This window comes from Lissotriton helveticus, chromosome 5_1, assembly GCF_964261635.1.
Source record: "Lissotriton helveticus chromosome 5_1, aLisHel1.1, whole genome shotgun sequence".
NCBI classification, from domain to species: Eukaryota; Metazoa; Chordata; class Amphibia; order Caudata; family Salamandridae; genus Lissotriton; species Lissotriton helveticus.
The window spans coordinates 1423259290-1423283485 of NC_136065.1; the positions used below are offsets into that span (position 1 = coordinate 1423259290).

Genomic DNA, 24196 nt, shown 5'->3' on the forward strand with positions numbered 1-24196 from the left:
ATATATAGTTGACAATGGAGCTGTTCTCTGTCCAAACAAGTATTATGAGCATTAAAAAAAGTTATCTTTGCCACTAGAAGGTACACAGGTCAAGCCATTAAAAGTATAGGCTGATGTCTTATTTTTGTACATATCACACCTTTTTAGTAAAGCAGTTCAGTAAAACACTGCAAACCTTGACACACAGCACACTCTAGGTGGGGCACTCTGAGAAAACTCATAGTAACAGCAAGGGTAAATGTACCTAGTCATCTGCCGAGCAACTCCTAACCCGGTATCAGAGTGGGAGTGCCACCCTTTAGTGGGGGAGGACATTGCTTCGAATAATGAAGGGTTTTCACCAGAGGTCAGATTGAATTGGTCATCAATCTTTTTGTGTGATACATTGAGAACTGTGAGGGTGATCGATAATCATCTCCCTCTCTCCTCCTTTTGTGTTGTATGTATGCTTTACAGACACTACAAGATGGAGGGCAATAAACTGGGTACTCTGGCTCGCTGTGGATGACCAACTCCAGCAGGGAGCAAGTCACAGGGTCCGATAAGGCTTAGCAGGACAGTTACCTTGCAGTCAAAGCAGTCTTTGGTCAATTTCCAGGCTCCATGGCTGAAATGTCCTAGGCTTCTATGAAGTGGTTCTGACTCAGAGGATACAGGATGCTGAAGATGCTGAAGGAATGCTATGGATGCTGATCTGGCCAACAGTGGTCTTCCTGGGCCACCCCTCAGCCCACAAACACAGTGGGGCAACTTTGGACACAGAGGTCGATGTCCCTTGAACTCCAGGTGAAGTCCAGCCAAAAAACAGTTGCCACTAGCCTACTGGTCTTTGGTTACTGCAAAACCAGTCATTCCCTTTAACTGAAACTAGTGTCCATCATGGGTAAATAATCTGTACTTGATGATACTGTCAGGACCCCACAATTCTTACCTTATGTACTTGTGGTGCAATGTCGCAAGGATGATGTGAACAACCTCCACCATCCCCCACCTTCCCCTAGCAAAGGAATATATACTGACCAGGGTAAGGATAGGACTAGGGGAAGGAGTCCTAAGGCGTTGGGTGGAGATGCTTTACGTAAAGACTTGGTGGGGTATTCCTACTGATGCTGAGGGAACTCTCCTGGGAATCACCAGCTGAATAAGGAAATAACCATATGATTAGTGCGTCTGCCTTCCCTTCTCCCGGGGATTTTACACATACATCACTCACACCAACACCAACGGTGTTGCCAAAGGGGATATAGTCACCTGGAGACGTAAGGATGAGCAGAGATGAGAGGTCTTCAGGTGGAGGGGAATAGGACAAACAGGAAGGTAGCTTGTGAACAGTCCTGTTCCTGCTTTAACAGAAGAAAATAACGCCAGCGCTCCTGCACAAGTGCGGTTTAAGTATAGGCGGCAACTCGCTCCTGCGCTTGCCGAAAAGGCAGGGAAACACAAGCGCTCCTGCGTGAGTGTAGGGAAAAGTGAAATGTGAAATGCGGCTATGCGCTACTGCGCGTGCCGCAAAAGGAAAAGAAGCAAAAAGTGCTCCTGCTCGTGTGTAGTGTAAGGTGAAGTACGACAACGCGCTCCTGCAAAGGTGCAAAGGATGAACAAACAGAGGCGCTCCTGTGCGGTAGCAGGACTAGGTTAAATGCGACTACGTGCTTCTGTGTGTGTCGCAATGGTGGAACAATGAAGGCTCTCCTGCAAGGTAGCGGGTCAAGGTTAAGTGCGACTACGCATTCCTGTGCGTGTCACAATGGTAGAACAACAAAGGCGAAGGTTTAAATGCGACTATGCCCACCAGCATGTGCTGCAAAAGGATGAAAAAAAAGGCGCGTCTGCGCGGTAGCGGGACAAGGTTAAGAGCGGCCACGCACTCCTGCTCGTGCCTCAATGGTAAAGGTATCCCTACGCACATGTGGGTGCATGGACCGGAGTAATAACAGCGCGCTCCTGCACGTGTTACAAGGAGCAACAACACACCTGCGCTCCTGCGCAAGTGCGTTTGAACCGGTGTAGTCTGTTCACTGCAGAAATGGGAATAAGTCTCCGATGTAGAAGTCAGCAGCTGGTATCCGTGCATAGTTCAGGGCTTGAAATACCATCAGGTTGAGCACCACAGACTTTATTCGGTCTCACCCGGTAGTGCTATCAACTGACCTGATGCACTTCCTGTGCTGCTTGCCGAACATGGACCTGTTAACCAATATGCATACCATAAAGACCTGCCCAGAGCAGGAGCCATGACACAACCCCCTTCCCAAGGCAGAACCTCAGCCTACACAGGGGTGGCAGTGCATGGTTTGAAAGGATGCTGTGCATGAAAGGCACGAACCAATAGGGGAGCATGGTGCACATGGGACAAGGGTTCTCAGGATCTTTCCTCTGGCCCATACCCCTTCCAGTCCACCAGATTAAAAAGCCTCCCCCTAGTCCTATGGGAATCAAGGATGGCACTCACCTCGTATTCCTCGTGATCGTCCATGAGTATAGGAGGTGGAGGGGAAACTGCACGGCCCTTAGGATGGGCAGGATGCAGGCAAGGAGAGCCTCATCGACACCCGGTTGATGACTTTATCAATGGGGTAAGGACCTACATATGGTGGCAGCAGTTTTTTGGGTCCTGTAGATTGAGGTGTTTGATCGATACCCACACCTTATCCCCTGCTTTGTAGTTGGGTTTAGCTTGTCTGTGTGCATTGGCATGTTGTTTGTGGCTTTCCTTGGCTTTGGCAAGCTGGAACCGGGCTTGCTGCCAAAGATCGTGTAGAAGGATGTGGTATTACTGCACAGTGGCTATGTGACAGGTCTGCAGTGTTTCCCATGGCTCTGATCGTGGATGTCGTCCTTGAAGGCAAAAGAAAGGCGACATTCCTATGGATGTTTGTTTGTTGTTGTTGTACGCATACACCACCATCCAGTGCACCTCTGACCATTCTTTTTAAATGGACAGCAGCAAACAATGGAGGTATTGTTCCATAGTCTGCTTTGTTCTTTCCACCTGCTCATCAGTTTGCGGATGATATGCATACGAAAGACGTACTTCCATTCCCATGTTTTTACACACCTCACCCCAGAACCTGGATATGAACTGGGAGACCCTATTCATGATCAACACTGATGGAACCCCATGTAACCGTATTACGTTGTGCGCGCAGATCAAAGCCAGTTCAATCGCTGATGGCAGCTTCCTCAAAGGCACAAAGTGTGCCATTTTCGTCAGATGATCCACGATGGTGAGGATGGTGGTAAAGCCTGTCTTGGTCCTGGGTAATGCGATGATGAAGTCCTTTAGTACGGTGTGCCAAGGATAAGGAGGCACAGGAATAGGGTTTAATAACCCTACTGTGGGTCTGGACTGGATCCTTTCTTGAGCACAGATGGAACAACGGGCTATATGGGAGTGAACGTCAGTGTCCTTGGATGGCCACCAGAATTATCTGTGTAAGAGGTCCATGGTTTTATGATATCCTGGATGGATAGATAAGAGATGGTCATAGCACATGTACAGAGCCTGTTCCCGATGGTCTTCCAAAGGGAGGTTGTAACAGTCTTCTTTGTATAGAAAACCGTCTCCTGCAGTGATCCCCATGAGTTCACCAATCCATTCTGCTGGGTCTTTTTGTTCTAGTTCTTTGTGTAACCGGGATAAGAAGGAGGAGGAAAGGACCATCCCTTGAAAACAATGTCCAGGGAGGATGGACACAGGTTCGGCTTTGGTTGCCTCTTCTTCGGTTTCGTCCAACCTGGATAGGGCGCCTGCTCTAGCGTTTTCCTTTCCCGGGCGATAGGTGGTCAGGAAATCAGTAATGATGCTAGAAAACCACCTGATAAAGCATCTGTAATAGTTAGCAAACCCCAGGAATCTTTTGACCTGTTTGACGGAACAAGGCGATGGCCATTGCAGTAGCGCTTTGACTTTTCTGGTGTCCATTTTGATCCCTGCAGGGGTTAGTATGTGTCCCAGGAATTCGACCATGTTAGTGTGGAACACGCTTATTTCAAGCTTGACATAGAGGCCATGGAGTTGTAGTTGTTGCAGGATAGCACAAACGTGGCTGATGTGTTCGAGGACATCCATGGAATAAATCAGGATGTCGTTGATGTAGACGATACAGAAACAACCGATCTATTCCCTTAATACCTCGTCGATGAAGTACTGGAAGGCCGCTGGGGCTATGCAGAGTTCGAAGGGCACGACCTCGTACTCAAACAGACCATATTTTGTTCTGAATGCGGTCTTCCACTTGTCTCCCTCCCAGACCCGGAAGAGATGGTAGGCTCCACTCACGTCCAGTTTAGTATAGATGGTGATGTCTTTCACTGGATCCAATAGGTTGGATATAAGTGATAAGGGATACAGTTTTTTATCGTTATGGTTTTCATGGCCCTGTAGTCTATACACATTCTCAGGTCTCCCTCTTTTTTGCCTAGAAAAAGAGGGAAGAAGAGACAGACAATTTGAAGTGGCATATGAAACCGTTTAGTAGGAATTTGTCCAAATAGACGCGTAAGTGATTGTTTTCTTTATCCGTGAGACAGTAGATGTGGCTACATGGGAGAATAGAACCAGGGATGAGGTATATCCTGCAATCGAAGGAGCGATGAGGTGGTAAGGCATTAGCCCCCTTCTTGTCGAACACAGAGGCCAGATCTGCACAATCCTCCGGAATACCCCCTTGAGTGACCGTACCCATTTCCCTTAGAGGCACTGCGTGGGCTTGTATCTTCCGCCTACCGGATACGGTCTCCTGTGGATAGCAGGCGGAGTTTCAATGAGAGGAATCTAACGTCATGGTTCGGGTTACGCAGTTGATGTATGGGTTGTGGTTTAGCTACCATGGAAGACCCAGTATGATCTTGAACTGAGGCGCATCAATAACGTTAAAGGTGATGGTCTCTGTGTGCCCGTTCCCACACGTCATCTTCATGGTAACTATTTGGAAACGTATAATCCCGGATGTTAGGTTGGTGCCATTCACTGCCTTCACGATTTCAGGTTTTTCTTTGTCACTGTAGATATGCCCAAACCATCCATGTACTGGGTGTCAATGAAGTTTCCTGTAGCACCAGAGTCGATGAGGGCTGTGATCAACCATGTTTGGCCCGTCTGTGAGTGTAACGTTACTCCTATGCCCACATGTTGGATGTTGTCAAGGAGTTTGAAGATAGGGGTCTGCATGGACGAAGACCCCAGTAGACCACCCCTGTACCTACTGGGTTACATCATTTCCCGCTCCATCTCTCCGCGTTATGGAAAGAGCGTATGGTTTGTTCGGTCTTGTCTTGGCTGGTTTCACCGGACATTCTTTGACAAAGTGTCCTCTTTTGCTGCAATATTGGCATAGATTCTGTTTTTGCCTTTTTTCTTTTCTTCTTGGGATAGGGGACCATGGATTATGCCTATTTGCATCGGTTCGGGTGACTCATGTATTTTCACCGGCTTGTTCCTGGGTTTGACTCTGAACGGAATGAACCTGGAGTCATTGCCTTTGGATTTCACGTTTTTCCGCTCCTGCATTCTGTAGTTCATTTTGGCCACCAAGTCGATGAAGGATCCGATGTCCTCCGGGGGTTCGGACAGTTGCGAAATAAGATCCTTTACCTCATCTCATAAGCATCTGTAGAATACGGATATCATTTTGGGTTCAGGCCACTTAGCCTCGATAACCAGTCTTTTGAAAGTGGTAATGTAATGTAACAGATCGGATGTGTCCTGTTTAGGGTTTAGGAGTTTATTGTCTGCAGCTTGTACGAACGTATGACGGGCAAACATCCTTCGTAGGGTTTCCTTAAGGGAGGCTATACAGCTTAGGGTTGTCATTTTCAACCAATGCTATCGACCACTGGGCGGCGTCTTCTCCGAGATAGGACAGGATGAATGCAACCTTGTGGGCGTCATCCGGGAAGGCAGAAGCATGCGCCATGAAGTGCAAGTGGCATTGATTGAGGAAGATGCTGTATTTGAAGCTATCGCCATAAAAACGTTCTGGGGCGGCTAGCTGGACTGGTTGAGGTGCTATCACTTGTATGGGAGGGTTTGGTCCATGAGAAGCGGGTAAGGATCCCCCAGGATTGAATAAGGGGGGTCATAAAACATCCTCCTAATTGGCCCTAACAGCAGGGTAGGGACCCCAAGCCCCTGTTTGTCCAACGGCTATCAGGCTTTGTAAGGTCGTTATGTCCTGGCGTAGGCTCAGGTTTTCTGCCTGCATGCAGGTCAACATGGCTGCTATGTCCTGCAGGGTGGTGTCGGGGTTGCTCATGACGTTCTGGCGAGATATATAATGTGGACTTCAAGTTCTGTCAGGACCCCACAAGTCTTACCTAATGTACTTGTGGAGCAATCTCGCTGGGATGACGTAAACAACCTCCACCATCCCCCACCTTCCCCTAGCAAAGGAATGTATACTGACCAGGGTAAGGATCGGACCAGGGGAAGGAGTCCTAAAGGCGTTGGGTGGAGATGACTTACGTGAAGACCTGGTGGGGTATTCCTACCGATGCTGAGGAAACTCTCCTGAGAATCACCGGCCGAGAAAGGAGATAACCATATGATTAGTGAGTCTGCCCTCCCTTTCCTGGGATTTTACACATACATCACTCACACCAACACATGGGGTGTTGCCAAAGGGTATATAGTCACCTGGAGACGTAAGGATGAGGAGAGATAAGAGGTCTTCAGGTGGAGGGGAATAGGACAAACAGGAAGGTATCTTGTGAACACTTCTGTTCCTTCTTTAACAGAAAAAAGTAACACCAGTACTCCTGCGCGAGTGTGGGTTAAGTATAGGCGGCAACGCGCTCCTGTGCTTGTCGGAAAGGCAAGGAAACACAAGCGCTCCACTGCGAGTGTAAGGAAATGTGAAATGCAGCCATGCGCTCCTGCGCGTGCTCCAAAAGGAAAATAAACAAAAGGTGCTCCTGCGCATGTGTAGGGTAAGATGAAGTATGACAATGCCCTCCTGCGGGTGCCGCAAAGGATGAACAAAGCTTTGTGTGTGGACACTTCGTTAAAAATACTGACGCTTGTACCTATATGATTTAGAACTGCTCACATTTGCTTTCATTTAATTGGTTTTAACTATGTTTTTACTTCACTGAATTTGCACTGTATCTGCACTGATTTGCACAGCATATATTGGCACATCGTTTTAATATTATCTTACTTGAATCAGACCTCTCCTCTGTCTGTTTTTCATCTCGGTCACCCCTCCACGGTCCACCACGGGTCACGTCCCGCTTCAGTGGAGGGAGAAATAGGCGACTTCCGGTTCGGGGAGGTTAGCGGTCTAGTGGCCACTTTCCCCCTACATAAAAACTGGGTGCATTGCTCGACGCTAAGCAGGCGCGCCAGCGGCAAGCCTGTCTGCGCTTGCCCGAGCCCGATACATGGCCAGGGTCAGAAATGCTGCCGCTTTTGAACCAGACCGTTGTTCTTACACTAGAAAAGAACTTACATCACTCAAACCAATAGCTAATATATGCCAATCCCCCATGCCAACAGAAAACATCAAAGGCCCTTTCTCCTGCCTTGCAAGTAAATATACCTGCAACCATGCGCTGGACAAGGGAAAAACTCAACCCAAACATCTATGTTGTGGCCTTATAAACGCAAGATCTTTAGCAAAAAAATGCCTTGCACTTTTAAGACATGCTGAGTGATTGGAACTTTGAATGTCTTTTTGTAACGGAAACATGGCTAACGGAATGTTTCAACCCTGATATAAGACAAGCTCCTCTTTTTGGCAATACTAGTTCCAGGTTGGATAGAAACGGGCAAAAAGGAGTTGGTATAGCCTTAGTATATAAGGACCACCTGAAGTGCTCCATTTCCGATATTATGGAACTAAAGGAAGCAGAAAGCTTCTGTTTTAGTTTTAAATTAGACAGTTTCACTACTTTTGCGGGGACCCTTATTTATAGGCCTCTGGGTTCTGCTCTCAAGTTTTTAGATACTTTGGGCAAAAGCATGAGTTCCTTAGTGGTCAGCTACTCAAATTTTGCACTTTTAGGTGATTTTAATCTCCTTCTTGAAGCAGCAGATACTCCTAACACCAACTCCTTCACAGAAATCATAAATAAATTGGGGCTAAAACAGCTGACAAAGGGGGCCACACATCATGCGAGACACACCCTGGATGGGATATGCACAAATGCAGCCAATTTAACCACCACCACTCCAGTTGTGATAATTTGGTCAGATCATAAGTTAATTCCTTCAAGTTCGACTTTAATAACATCCAACCAGAAAAAAAATCTGGGCAATCAGGTTTCACACGGAAGTGGAATAACTTGCTCTCTAATCCCAATCTGCAGAGCATAGCAGAAGCCGGAAAACCCATTCTTACAGTTGATCCTGAAATTGACAACAAACTTTTTAATGAATGGATGCTGTCACTGGTCAACACTTTAGCTCCCCTAAAGAAAAAAAAAAGAAAAAAAGGTAATCTCCCCGGTTTACCCTTAGTTTAGAAGCCTTGCAGGGACAATGTAGAAAATTAGAGAAGCAATGGCGGAAAAACTACAAACCACAAGAACTGGGACTTTTTAAATCAGCACTTAGATCAATAAATAAAGCAGATAACCAGAAGACTACTTTTAATATTGTAAAATTATTTACCAACCCAAAAAGCCTACAACAGGAAATCCCTCCATCACAGAACCTATGTGATCGAATTGCTGATTTCTTCGACAAGAAAAGTCTTGATTTAAAGAAACACTTTACAAAATCACCCCACCCAAACGAAAAAAGTCCAGATCTCAGGGGGAAAAAGGAATTTACATGTTTTAAGGACATTCATTTAGAACAATCTAGGCACCCTATCCTCTCCTGTAAATCTGGTTCGCCTTTCGATCCATGTCCCCCACAAATCTTACATGCGCTGCTGGACACCGTAAATCCCATTATCAACCAGATTATCAATGCCACTTTCAGGCTAGCTAAATTCCCTGACATCTGGAAAAACGCTGCCGTGAAGCCACTTCAAAAAAATAAACTTTTGGATCCCACTACCCTTTCCAATCTTAGGCCAATTTCGTTGTTGCCATGCTTGAGTAAAATTGCAGAGAAGCTTGTTATCATTCAACTCAATGATTTCATGCAAGAAGCTTACATCCTACATCCCAAGCAATCTGGTTTCCAACCCGGTCATTCAACAGAATCAGTACTACTGCATACCACCAAGGCCTTAAAACTTGCCCTTGATCAGGGTAAGGAGGAAGTACTGTTTCTGTTGGACTTGTCAGCGGCATTTGACACAGTCTCTCATGATATCCTGAGAGACAGACTTGCACACTGGAATCACGAACAATGCATTGGCCTGGATTTCATGTTTTTTAGAAAACAGGCATCAGATTGTAACATTGGGATGTTACAAATTGGGAGAAAAATGGCTGGCATCAGTTCCTCAGGGCTCGTCCTGGAGCCCAACCCTTTTGAACCTTTATATGGCACCACTGCTCTTTCTGAGGGACACTTATGATGTTAAATCCATCGCCTATGCAGATGACACTCAACTGATCCTCACCAATGATAAAAATTCTACCGTGGCGGAAGAACAATTTCAACACTGTTTGACAGCAGTGATGGATTGGATGAAACTGAATCATCTTAAATGTAACAGCTCTAAAACAGAGATTATGCTGTTTGGCAAGTACACCGTTTTCAGACCTGACCAGTGGTGGCTGTCAAATTCAGCTCCACATCCCAATACTGTAGACACGGTGAGAAATCTGGGAACCAAAATTTGATCACACATTATCCTTCCACAAGCAAGCTCTCGCTGTGGCAGGCACTTGTTTTGAAATAATACAAATTCTGAGAAAATTCTTCGATCTACTCCCAATGCCTGCTAAGGACATGGTGGTAGCAGCCTTAATCCTATCTCGTCTAGACTACTGTAATAGTCTTTATGCAGGAACAAAAACAATTGGTCCTGCGAAGACTACAGGTAGTCCAGAATGCTGCAGCAAGGCTGGTACTCAAACTGCCTAGAGACTCCTCCCCAGCAACATCACTAAAAAACCTCCATTGTCTACCTGTCCAAAAGAGGATTCTTTTTAAGGTCCTGACTATCATTTATAAAACCACAAAAAAAAAACGGACTAGATTACCTAAATTCCAGAACTGAGCCATATACCACGCAACGCACTCTACAGTTATCTTCAGAGAACCTTTTAACACTCCCCAATTTTAAACTTAAAAGTAGAGGTGGAAAAACAATGGTGGTCCTATGGACCAAAGCTTGGAACTCCCTGCCAACACAACTTAGACACACACAAACAGAACCTATTTTTAGGAAGTCCTTAAAAACCTGGATCTTCGGTATTCCAGATAATAGTGTGTGGTCTCTTATCTAAAGCTATGCCATTCTACCTCATGCTAGTTCTTCTCCTCTTTGGTGTTATTTTTCCGCATAAGCACCAAGATACTCCTTGGAGTGAACGTTGCGCTATATAAAACTACTTTCATTCATCCACAAATAAAGGCGCTCCTGCGCTATAGCGGGACAAGGTTAAAAGCGACCACACGCTCCTGTCCGTGTCGCAATGGTAGAGCAACGAAGGCGCTCCTGCGCGGTAGCGGACTTGGTTAAGTGTGACTACACGTTCCTGTGCATGTCGCAGTGGTAGAACAAGGAAGGCGCTCCTCCTCGGTAGCGAGACAAGGTTTAAATGCGACTACGCGCTCCTGTGCATGCCGCAAAAGGATGAAAAAACAAAGGCGATCCTGCACGGTGGCGTGACAAGGGTAAGTGCAGCAACGTGCTCCTGTGCGTGCCGCAACGGTACATGTAGCCCTCCGCATCACCGGGTGCATGGGCCGGAAAAGTAACAATGCTCTCCTGCCCCTGTTACAGGGAGCAAGAACACACCTGCACTCCTGCGCGAGTGAGTGTGAACTGGGGTAGTCTGTTCACTGCAGAAATGGGAAAAAGTCTCCCACATGGAAGTCAGCAGCAGGTATCCGGATGTAGTTCAGGACTTGAAGCACCGTCGGGTTGAGCACTGTGGACTTTATGCGATCTCGCCCGGTAGTGCTATCAACCGACCTGATGCACTTCCTGTGCTGGAAGGCTACACCGCTAACCGGTCCTGCATTGCTTGTTGAATGCTCGCCGAACGCGGACCTGTTAACCAACATGCATGCCATATAGACCTGCCCATAGCGGGAGCCACGACAGTTACACAGCAGACTCGGGTGCAACTTTTGAAAGTCAGATCTCCGTCTCTCAGGCTGCACTTCAGTCAGTGGTGATAAGGTGATTGTGGTAACCAAATTGCCTTGGCAGGCTTCTTTAGCTTTTTTTGGTCCTCAAGCTATCTCAGGAAGACACCCAACGGTCTCTTGTAGTGCAGCTCTACTGTGTGGAGTTTGGAGATGACTTTTCCTTGAGCAGGGCACCACAGGCACAGTCTACTCTTTCCTATCCCAGGAACAGCTGGTGCAGTCCAGTCTGGTGCAGCCTGTCTTTGCCAGGTCTAGGGAACATCAGGGCAGGCCTTCTTTGGTTCTCTCTCCAGTACAGATGTGTACTTAGGCCTGGGTGACAGGTATGCCACTTTTATATGTGGAGTGGTGTGGCTCACTGGTTAGAGGCGGCAGACCCGGAAGCAGAGGACGGCCTGGGACCAGGGTTCAATTCCCGACGCGGCAGGGTCGTGGACCAGGGTCAGCGGACTCGATAATTCTCGCCTCGGTGCCTACTCTAACCAGGGATCCCACTCGGCAACTCTGGGTATTAGCTTGCCTCATCTCCACAACGGCACCCCACATACGCCGGGGATGCCTGGGTTCACTTTGGAGATACCCAGTAGGGACCATCTCACAGGGAAAGCCAGGACGGGTTCCCCAGCGGTCTACAGCGCAGAGATACTCCTTCGGGAGTCGATTCTAGCGCTTTAGAAACCCACAATTAATTAATGAATTAATACCCACATCTTCCCCTCTGTGATGTGGTGGCTACTAGCCAATTGGCTACCAGGTCCCCTCCCATTTGTATTGACACCCTGCAATTTTTGGCATCAAGCTATCCCAGAGTACAATATTCTGCGCACTCAGAAGATGGCAGAACTCTTGTCAATGTGCATGGCGCAGGTGTGGCTGTCTGAGGGGTGCATGCCCATGGCAAAACTGGTTTGGCACCTGTTTCCCCTCACTGTCCCCAACACCAACCTGTTTACCAGAATAGAAGAGCAGCCACTCTTGTTTGTGCGCACCATTTGCCCGTCAAAGGTAGCTTTCCCTTTTGAAGCTCACATTTTGGACTCACATCCTGTGTAGTTTCTTGCCAGTGAACACCTCTTCCAATGGCAGGCCTCTATTGTGTCCTTTCCTGGCAGCCATTCAGACCTCTCTCTAGCAGGGCAGAAGGTGGTCTTGTACTCAGCATCTGCAAATGGCCATTGGAAAACTTGGGCAACAGAGTGGCAACTATCTGAAGTTGCCTTTTACTCAAAAGTTACATGAAATTCAACTTGAGCATCAAGATTGGGTTAATGCAACGATTCTTTAGATACCTTGAAGTACCAACGTTAGTAGTCCCATTCAGGAGTTAGCACAGCTGAGTTGTCAGTGTGTATGCCTGTGTGTGCCAATGGGGCTTCTTGCCTTTCCATAGTAAAAATTATGATTTGTTTTTTTTCTGTTAGGACATATAAAAATACATGTCCAAACTTTTAATATATAGCACCTTGCCTTAGCACTTGGTAGGCCTACCTTAGAGGTGACCTATATATATATTGAAAAGGGAGGTCTGGGCTTTGTCATAAGTTTAAATGGCAGAGTCGAATTAGCAGTTAAAAACTGCTCTATCAGTCTGCAGTGGCAGTCTGGGAGACATGTTTTACTTTATCACACTCAGGGTGGTAAAATAAGTGCTGCATCCCATGAGGGACACTTTACTTACAGGTCCTGGGTACCCCTGGTATGCTAAACTGGGGACTTATAAGTAATTCAACTTATGTCAATTGGGTATAGGCCAATTAAACATATACTTTTGACTTTTGGGGTCCAAGTACTGACACTGAGGTCTGGTTAAAAGGCCCCAGCGCACTTTCAGATTCGGAAAACCAGTAGTATCAGTCCAAAATTCTGTGCGTGATCATGCAAAAAGAGGTATTTCCATGCACCAGTGTTTCCTGAAATGTTGATAGATCCAAAAGAGGAGTGACATTCCTCTGTAACGACAGGTCAGTTAGCACTCATGGCATGGAACATTTTGGGCAGCTATGCCAAGTGCCAGAATGTTTGCGACATGCTGTATATTTTCCATCAAACAAACCTAGGCTAGTTCCACCAATACATGATACTCTGATTCCTGGAAAAGATTTTGGTGCAATGAACAGGGTGTGGATCCCTTGGGGCAGACTTTAATTTAATAATAAACTTCCTATCTTAGTTGGCTTGGAATGGACTGGCTTACAGGTCAGTAAATAATTTCATATCAGCCATTTCTGCAGGCCATATCCGTTGTGTGGAAATTGTGTAGGTCAACATCCAGTAGTATGTAAACTGATGAGAGGAATTAGATTGACTAATCTGCCCAAGCCAAAATATGCCAGTTTATGAGATGTGAATGGTGTATTGAAATTGTTGTAAAGATAGCCGGACAATGTAGATCTATCCAGAAAACAGATGCCTGCTAAACTGACTAGGTTGCTCTGTTTGATATCCTATTGAAGGGTGTCAGAATTCCATGCTTTGATTTTAGCAGGTAATGTCTACTCTCTTGGTTGAGTATCTTTTCATATTTTTAAGTGGACAAAGACTTTTTCCAAGTGTACATCATCCCCAGCTTTCCCAAATTACCCTAGGTTGTGTGTAGGGCAATTTCTGAAAGCATATGAGGATTGTTTTAAGAAGTTCCGCTTAGACATCAATGGCCAATTATTCATTGATCTGCAGAAATCATATAATACAGTGACATCCTCAACACTTTGCAGCTGGGTTAAATGGATCACAACGGAAGCCGGCATTGATGTCAGCAGATCTGCAGCACATTCTGCTAGAGGAGCCATGGCATCCAAACACTTTTTGCTAGGATCTGGGTTGGAGGGCATCATGAAGGCAGCAGATTTGTCCTTGGATTTAACTTTTAAGTACTTTGTTACAAACCTATTGTGAATGTTGCTTCTGTTGTTATGTCTAAGCTTTTAACAAGCATATTCTCAGCTTCCATTCTGGTCATAGAATAAAACATTTTCTAGCTATTCCGTCAAGAATTTTCAATTCTATTAAGGACATGGAGGCGAGGATTATCCCACCATAGTATTGCTAGTATTATTGTTGTTACTGTTATGGTTGTTATATGACTATGATTGCTTTTGCAAAGTTTCAGAAATAAATAGTAATAAGACTAATTGATAAATGAAGTACCATTACCCACCCAGAATATCCACAAGACAAATATAATTTCCGATATTTAGGTCGAGCCTACAGCGCTTACGCTGCAGAATGATCTGTTGTATGTACTTTGTGAGGTTCGACTCCTCCAATTGGTGCTGCTTGGTTAAGGAGAGCGTCACACGGAAAAGCTTGCTTTACAGTGGGTTATTTTGCTTCTATGTATCACCTTCTAGTGTCTCGCTCCTCCCTGTAGTATTGGTCCAGTGATGCTTTTGGTTAGCCATTGCAATGCATTTTTCTGTCCCGCAATTGGTCTAGTGATGCTTTTAGTTGGCTATTGCTACGCTTTCTTTGTGGTGTCCCGCTAAAGCCCCGCCTCCCCCGCTGCTCATGCAATGGATTTCTTGAACTACTTTCGGGAAAGTTGTATTGAGCTCAAATACTCAAGGACTTGGATTAAAATATCATGTTAACAGATCTAGCGTTGCAAAACCATTTCTGGCATTATGACGAAATTGAAGAAAAAAAATCGAAGATATTCACCATTTGACATGACATCCATACATCTTAGGAAAAGGGCTTGGGCGGAATTTCTTCTATAGATAATGTCAATTTTAGATGACCTCAAACAAATGGTAAAACTAGCATTGTTGCAGTAGACAGAGCAGCATAGAATGAGACCACCATTAACGGAAGGGTGAGTTCATCAGAGTTATTCCAGGCAAACATTTGAGATAATTTGACTTATTTGTATGATCCGGTGTTACTATATTCCTGTAAATTCGTTGAATGCTTAAAATTGTGCTAATTCCATTACCACATATTTATCACACTTTCAAACAGCCATATATGAGGGCCTGAAAGAATTCAGCAGATGTGGGAAATTTATTCTGATCACATTACTCAGCGACCCTGAAACTAAGAGTCAGAGACGCACTCACCCATAGATTTGCTTCATGGTCTCCAAGTGCTAGGCAATTAGAATGTAACTAGGTCTGTTTCACGAGCAGGCCTACAGATGATCATGAACCTGGGATGTGTATGAGAAAGTTTGCTGGCCTCTGCGGCGTGTTCAGACATCGAGGTAAGATGCACAACTTTATTTAGGCTGGGCTGCTCGGCAGGCATTGACATGACCATGGGCCCTACGCAAAGAACTGCAACATAATCACCTTTTATACTCTACACAGCAACACTCTGTGCCACTGCACTCCAAGCCACTCTACTCAACACCACTCAACTCAACACCACTCAACTCTACGCCACTCTACTCTGCACCACTACACGCTATAGCACTGCACTCTACTCTGCACCACTTCACTCTATCCCACTCTACTGCACTCTAAGCCAATTCCCTCTATGCCAATGCACCCGATGCCACTGCACTCTACACCACCACGCCACTACATTCTATAATACTGCACTCTATGCCAATACACTCCATGCTACTCTAATCTACTGTGCACCACTGCACGCTATTACACTGTGTACCACTCTATTCTACACATCTGCACTCCAACATGCACCACTCCACTTTACGCCTCTCTACTTTACTATGCCCCACTCAACTCTATGCTAATGCACTCTACCCCATTATACTATACACAACTTCACTCTTTGCCACTGCACTCTATACAACTCTAGGATAGGGCTCTCCACTGTACTTTGTACTACACTCTATGCCATGCCATGTTACTCTACTATACAAAATGCACTCTATGACACTGCACTCTACACCAATCCACTCTACTCTTTACCCCTCTACTCTATTCACTTCACTCTACTCTAAGACAATCTACTCTACGCCACTCCACTCTGTACTACACCCCTCTAAGCCACTCTTTTACAGTCTGTGCCACTCCACACCAATATATGCAGCACACTCCAGGGTCGTACTGGGACACAAACCAGCCCTGGCAATTCAGTTAGGCCAGCCCTGGGAGGGGGTAAGGGGAGTGCTTATGAGAAGCACTGCTGCTGCTTTTGTTACAGGAGGCTGATATTGCAGCACTGCTGCAAAACCAATCCACTGTAACAAAACCGGCCCCACAACTCAAAAGACGGCCTGCACCCTTCCAGCCCATTAGGAAAACGCCTGGTGCTCGCTGCGCCACTCTATGCCACTATGAACAACTTTACTCTACACCACTCCTCTTTACATCACATAATTACTATACACATAGTTCCACTGTACACTATGACACATATTCACATTACATAAATCCACACAACACAAATCCACTCCACACAATTACACACCTAACAATTCCGTTCCAAAGCACATCATTCTACTCTAACCACATGCATCCACTCAATAACACAAGGGTTAAAGACATTGCCATTTCCAACACCAATATCACTAACTCAAAAAATGCGAGACCTATTGCATTTCTAATGCTTGTTTATTGCTGGAGCAGAAGAGAAGTACGTTTAATAAGAGAAGGTGGAGAGTCCCTTTTTTGAGAGGTGTCTGAGAGTGGAGTTGGGAGCTGCTCACATTTGGACAGTTTCTAAATATTTTGTCTTATTGGACTGTTGCTGATATCTGGAAAAGTTACTGTTGGGGTTACAGGCTTCATTTAAAAGATTTGAAAAGAATGAGGCACCAAGATGGTGTCTCCCAGCATTGACACCACGATGAGCCGCCATGAGATAGGTCCACAGGGATGGGAGGAGAGACTGATAATGAGCCATAGGTGTTCATGGGTCAAGAAGTTTATAATATTTTACTTTACTATTGGCTGTTGTTTTTGTCAGTAAACAAAGAGAAACATACTCTTCACCTCTGTCTCAATAGAACTGAAAAATCTGGAAGCAATAGCTAGAATTTTTTGTCAGGTTGCTATTTTCGTTTTTCATACTTGGGTTGAAACCGTTATGTAATCTAAACAGGAAGTAGCATGCGTTAATGTTAAGTGAAAATAGGGAACTGATTGCCCTTCACCAGCTGGGTGCTGCGCATTCTGCAGTTAACCTTTCCTGCGAGCTTCTTGGGTGTTGGTAAGTGACTTTTTACTTCGACAAAAACCGTAGAATGCTTACAGAATTACCAACATATATGTACTGTTGTTGTTTTTAATCGATAAGAACGTTTAAGAGTAATATGTCTCCATCATTGATATTATCCTTCAGTGAAAAAGTGGCAGTATCTGTGGGTGTGTTTCTTAAGGGTGTGTTGACAGTTGTGGAGTGTTTAACTTCCTTCCGATACGTTTAATATGATAAACGCCTCCTGGTTTATCCGGCGCTAGACATCTGCTGATTTTAACACGTGCAGCTTGTTAATTATGAAAAACGAATTTGGATTTCCTGTTATTGTTGGGTATTGAATATACATAACAAATTAAATGGTTTTTATGGATTGGCCCTTCCGGTCTGCTGTGCAGTTTATTAGTTTTGAAGGGTCTTGTATGAGTGTAGGAGTATTAGGTGAGCTGGGAGGCAGAATCGAATGTTACGGGAGATATACAGACTAGAGTACTGGGTTAGACTACCGCCGAGAAGAACTCTTCAGTTAGGGGCAGTTATGTTATGTTATGTTTGTAGGGTGCACATCATTCAGGAAGGTATCCTGGCGCCTGTGAATGGGGAAGAGTCTGGCATTTCTGAGGTGGACTTCAGGAATTCCAAATTTCGACAATTTAGCTGGTGGATCTGATGTGGTGGCGGAGTTCGTTCCAGGCTTAGGGGGCGATGTAGAAGAAGGCACAACTCCTGGCTGTGGTACCCGCTCTGCGAAGGATATGGATGAGGATTAGGCTAGCAGAGTGGGGGTGCTTGGCAGGGGTGTGAAACTGGATGCAGTTGTTTAGGCAGTCTGGAACTGGTTTGTGTGTGCGTGGGTGTGTGTGTGTATAGTACGTAAAGAGGGTGCTTGTGCATGGGGAGCCAGTGGAAGTCTTTGAGGTGTTTGGATATTTGTGTGCGATGTGGTCAGTTGAGCTTGAGTCTGGTGGCTGCATTCTGAATTTCTCAGTTCTTTGCCTTAGTCGAGACTGCTGGTGGCAAGAGCTTGTGTGACAGATCTGCGGGTGTCCAGCAGGAGCTGTTTGAATATTTTTTTGAGTACATCATGGTCGATCCTGGAAATATGCGCCATGATCAAGGCTATTCATGATCATGGCGAAATGTCTACTGGTCACGATGCCCAGATTTCTGGAAACACTGGAGGGACAGGGAGTCAGTTGTACTTCAAAGGACCTCCAGGCCATGGACGAGAGGGAGGTGTCCTTGCTGAAAAGAACTAGCAAAGTTTGAGGCAGTTCTTACTCATCCACTCTGCTACCAAGGACTTGAAGCTGCTGAAGTTTGCTTGGGTTGTGGGAGTATCTTCTGATAGAGAGAGGATGAGCTGTGTGTCAATTGCGTAGATGATAATCAATGCATGGGAGTGAACTATACTGGTGAGGAGCACTATATGGACTTTGAACAGGGTGGAGCTCATGAATGAACCCTGAGGAATGCTGCAGATCAGGTTGAGGTGCCAGATAAGAGGGGTTTAGGCTGACCGATTGGATGGTTCCGTAGAGGAAGGAGCTGATCTATCATAGTGCAGGGCCGCCAATTCCATTCTTGTGGAGACATGGGATGGGGATTAGATATGAGACTGTGGTGATTGTTGTTGAGATGTCTAGAAGAATGAGGGCTGCTATGTCCCCTTTCCCAATAATGAGGTGGATGTTGTTGATGGCTGCAATGAGGGCTGTCTCCGTACTCTTATTTGGCCTGAATCCGACTTGGAAGGGTTTAGTAGGAGGTTTACATTGATGTAGGTGGACAGGCATGTGTTAACATGTGTTAATGAGCTTCTTCAGTAGTTTGGCTGGGAAGGAAAGGAGGGAGATGGTCCTGTATATGGCCATGGTCAGGGCGACTTATGAAGGTTCCTTGGGGAGTGGTAGAATGTTGGCATGTTTCCAGAAGACCAGGAAGGTGGGGGTGGAGAGAGATAAGGTTAGTACAGTTGTGAGGGCTGTGCAACTTGAATTGAGCCCTTTGACGAGAATGTAGTGTCAGAATGGAGGGCATGGATCCCATTATGTTAGTGGCTTCCAAGAGTAGATGGGTAGCTAGCAGGTCAGTGTTACTTCTAGAGTACTGCTGTCTTTGGAGTAGAGGGCATAGAGAGTGGAGTGGTCCTGATGAGGGGCGCGGTTGTAGATGGTGTTGATTTTATCTGAAAAGTAGTTGAATAGTTGTGCAGAGACTTGAGACCTGTGAGAGGGTGATGGTGGTGGAGCTGGTGAGGAGGTGGGTGGATTACTTCACAATGGTGACAATTTAATTGGTGGAGTTGGAGCTGTTATGGATCTTCTCCGTGAGCTAGGTGCTAGTGTTCTTGTGGGAGTGGCGCTACTGTCACTTCAGCTGCTTACAGTGATATTTCATGAGCCGGATGTCCTTGAGGTACCAGCGGGCCCAAGTCTTTAGGTGAGGTGTGTGGGTGATTTTTAGAGCAACCACGGAGTCAGCACAGGAGGTTATCCATCTGTTGAAGTCCACAATGGTACCTGGTGGGCCGGCAGGGTGGGGGGTGTTGATGCTGGAGCTCTGAAATCCATACTACTTCAGAGACTGTTACAGTGATGTTGGCACTCGAGGTGTTGACAGTTCTGGGCTGGACAGACATATACTGGCTGAAGTGAATCAATCAATCAATCAGTACATTTATAGAGCGCACTACTCACCCGTGAGGGTTTCAAGGCACTGAGGGTGGGAGGGAGGGGGGTGCTGCTACTGCTCGAACAGCCAGGTCCTGAGGTGTATCCTGAAGTTGAGAAGGTCTTGGGTCAGTCGGAGGTGGGTGGGGAGGGAGTTCCAGGTCTTGGCGGCGAGGTAGGAGAAAGATCTGCCGCCTGTTGTTCTTCTGGTGCGTGGTACGGTGGCGAGGCTGGCTGAGCCGAGTTGGCGAGTTGGGGTGTAGAACGAGCGGCGTTTGTTGAGGTATTCGGGTTCGGCACTGTGGAGCGCTTTGTGTGCGTGGGTGAGGAGCTTGAACGTGATCCTCTTGTTGACGGGTGCCAGTACAGGTCTCTCAGGTGGGTGGTGATGTGGCTGTGGCGGGGGATGTCCAGGATGAGGCGTGCGGAGGCATTCTGTATGCGTTGTAGTCTTTTCTGTCGTTTGGCCATTGTCCCTGCATAGAGTGAGTTGCCATAGTCGAGCCGGCTGGTGATGAGGGCTTGGGTGACAGTCCTTCTTGTTTCCGTGGGGATCCATTTGAAGATCTTTCGTAGCATGCGGAGGGTGTTGAAGCAGGAGGAGGAGATGGCGTTGACTTGCTTGGTCGTAGTGAGCGATGAGTCCTGGACGAACCCAAGGTTGCGTGCGTGGTCGGTGGGGGTCGGTGCTGTGCCCAGGGTGGCGGGCCACCAGGAGTCGTTCCAGGCGGAGGGTGATGGTCCAAGGATGAGGACCTCCGTCTTGTCTGTGTTCAGTTTCAGGCGGCTGATCTTCATCCATTCGGCGACGGCCCTCATTCCTTCTTGGAAGTTGGATTTGGCGGTGACTGGGTCTTTGGTCAGGGAGAGGATCAGCTGGGTGTCGTCGGCATAGGAGATGATGTTGAGGTCGTGTGCCCGGACGATGTCGGCGAGGGGGTTCATGTAGATGTTGAAGAGCGTCGGGCTGAGTGATGAGCCTTGGGGTACGCCGGAGATGATCTTGGTGGCCTCTGAGTGGAACGGGGGTAGGCGGACTCTCTGCGTTCTGTCGGTGAGGAAGGAAGAGATCCAGTCCATGGCCTTTCCCTGGATCCCTGTGTTGTGGAGACGTGTTTTTAGGGTGCGGTGGCAGACCGTGTCGAAGGCAGCTGAGAGGTCTAGGAGGATGAGGGCCGCGGTTTCTCCGTTGTCGAGCAGGGTTTTGATGTCGTCGGTGGCGGCGATGAGGGCGGTCTCGGTGCTGTGGTTGCTGCGGAAACCAGACTGGGACTGGTCAAGGGAGCCATTGGTTTCGAGGAAGTTGGTCAGTTGCTTGTTGACTGTTTTCTCGGTGTTGACCGTGGTCCAGCGACTGAGGAGGGTGGTGGGGGGCGTTGGTTCTGTGGCTGGTGGAGGCATCTGGTTTGCGAAGCTGTCATGTATGTCGGCGATCTTGCGGTGGAAAAAGGCTGCGAGGGAGTCGCAGAGGTCCTGTGAGGGGGGATGTCGTTGGAGTTGGAGCTTGGGTTGGAGAGTTCCTTCACGATGCTGAAGAGCTCCTTGCTGTTGTGTGCGTTGTTGTCTATGTGCTCTCTGAAGGCCGTTCTCTTGGCGATGCGGATGAGCTGATGGTATCTGAATGTGAAGGTCTTAAGGGCCTCGAGGTTTTCCGCAGTCTGTTCTTGGCGCCAGGCTTTCTCTAGAGTTCGGCGGGATTTTTTGGAGTCCTTGAGGTCTGTGGTGAACCAGGTGGTTCTCCTGCTGTTGTGATTGTTCGGAGGCTTCTTGATAAGGGCGAGGGTGTCGGCGCAGTTTCTGATCCACTGTGTGAGGTTTCAGGTGGCGGTGTTGGTGTCCGAGGCGTTGAACGGGGGGCCCTGGGTGAGGGAGGCGGTCAGCTGGTAAGTGGTGACTTTGCTCCAGCATCTTTGGGGAATCTGGTTGGATGTGTGCGGTGAGTTTCTTTTAGGAGAAGTGGATGCATCGGTGGTCGGTCCAGTGGAGAGTGGTGGTGTGGCTGACCGTGACGTTGGTGCTGGCGGAGAAGATTGGGTCCAGCGTGTGGCCTGCGTGGTGGGTTGGGGTGTTCACTAGTTGCTTCAGTCCGCAGTTGGAGAGGTTGTCGAACAGGGTGGTGGTGTTGTTGTCGTTGTTGTTCTCCAGGTGGAAGTTCAGGTCCCCCAAGAGGATGTAGTCTGTGGGTGCGAGGGCGACGATGGATTCGCTGAATTATAGGCGTGGACCTGGTGGTCTGTAGATGAGTGTTCCTCTGAGGGTGGTCTTGGGGTCGGTGTGGATCTGGAAGTGTAGGTGCTCGGCGGTGCTGAGATTTTCTTCGGTGCTGGATGTGACTCTGAGGGTGTTCTTGTGGACGATGGCGATTCCTCCTCTGGGCTTGTTGGTAGGGCCTCGAACTTCCAACAGTAGCAGCAGTAGCTAGGGACAGGGACACGGCACCAGCAGGGTCTGCTGATGCGGTGGGGGAGCGGTCTGGCCTGAAACAGGGTCAAGGGCTGTGAATGAAGGAGGACCTCGTCCAGATGAGAGAGGTCTGCCCTAATGTTGGAGAAGTTGGTGAAGATTGGGTCGAGTAGTTATCCAGCCATGCGGATGAAGTTGTTCACCTGCTGGGTGAATCCCAATATAATGAGATCTTCTAGAAGAGTGGTGGAGTTGGAGTCGTTCTGATCCTCTAGAAGAATGGTGGAGTTAGGGTCAGTCTAGTCCTCTAGGCGGAAGTTGAGGTTGCCAAGTAGTATAAAGGAGATCGTGGCCCAAAGGGATTAGGAGGGTGGGCGATTGTGGAGCTGAAGTTGCATCTGGGTCCAAGGCAGTTGCAGTGAAAAGCTCCTCCAAGGTTTGTGGTGTTCGAGGTGTTGATTTTGAAGACCATGTATTTTAGCCACTTACTGGTGCGATCTGAGGTGATGGAGTACTTGATTTCTTTGTGGGTTATTGGTCTGGTCTGATGGAGATAGTGTGAAACCAAGTAGAGTACACTGTGCTGTGAGGTTTAAATGTTGATTTGACTCCAACCAATACAAGTGCTATTATTGCATTGCTACCAAAGCAACATATTATTATACGATCTGGAGTGGGATCCATGCCAGTGGAAAATCTGTACGTCCATCACAAGGTTCAAGAATTGCCAATTCCAACATTTCCCATGGTCATTCCTATTGTCCGATATCCTCTTGATTACTGAGAACTGAGTTCCAATCAGCACTTGAATTAACTGTGACAGAGAAAGTCATAACATTCTAGGAATTCATATGTAAGAGTCATTCCATGTGTAAATTCGCCCATGATAATAATAATGCTTGGAGGAAATGACTGCTGCAGCCCAAAAATGCAAGCCAATATTTTCTTGAGGCTTCAGGTGGTGTTTTCTAATTTTCAAATCTGGGAACAAAAACATATGGCGCTATCCTTCTAGATAGATAGCATAAGGGGAAAGATGCAGAGAGATGCCCAATGGAGATGTCCTTCCGCTAGTTTAAAAAACACTTTGGTAGATCACACACTGAAGTCGTAGTTTAGTTTCCAAAAATGAACTAAAAGGCCTTAATTGAAGCATTGCCATCAAGAAACAATTACATTGGTCAAGCGCGCCACTGAATGCATGTTATGCATGCTTTATTAAATCTTATTCTTATTACTGGCAAACATACTTATTCCTAGGGTTGCAGGAAGTCTGATATATTTCCATTGGTTATTATTTTCAAGTAGGCGTTATATGTGGAAGATAATAAAATCCTATAATCGGGGTGAACAGCCCGCTTGTTTTATTATTCTCGCAAACTATCAATTCACAGGCAGCCTTGAATAATGTCAATGTGCAGTCATAAGCACGCAGACCCGCAGAGGCTGCAGAGGTGGAACTCAAATGAGTGATGAATTCTACCATATTAAACGGTTGAAATACAGCATATATAGACCAAGAAATAGCCACGGAAATGTCTGAGGGCGAAGCTACTACCAGCTCTCAACACACCCTACTGTGAAGAACGTACACCAGGCAGGTCACAGAATTGTTTAAATAGATAGGTTGGGTATACTGCTTTGGTCACAGAGTCCCCCCTTTTTTAGGTCTCGGCAGCGAGACCTATTGCAGCCAAGTTAGCTCTGAAGGGAGACAGAGCGATGCACGAGCCTACCAGGGTCTGGGGACGCGCTCTTTGCAGGCCGGCCGACACACACACGCGCAGACACA

The 24196-nt window shown here is 46.9% G+C and overlaps 1 protein-coding gene across 1 annotated transcript in view; it reads left to right on the forward strand.

Moving 5' to 3' along the window:
* Positions 1 to 17266: 17266 nt before the first annotated feature.
* The window catches only part of LOC144755464 (uncharacterized), a 204535-nt gene continuing 197605 nt past the window's right edge, over positions 17267 to 24196 (forward strand). Inside the window, exon 1 of the mRNA XM_078644424.1 lies at positions 17267 to 17341. The gene's annotated coding sequence lies outside the window, so the exon portion shown is untranslated. The remainder of the gene's footprint in view (positions 17342 to 24196) is intronic.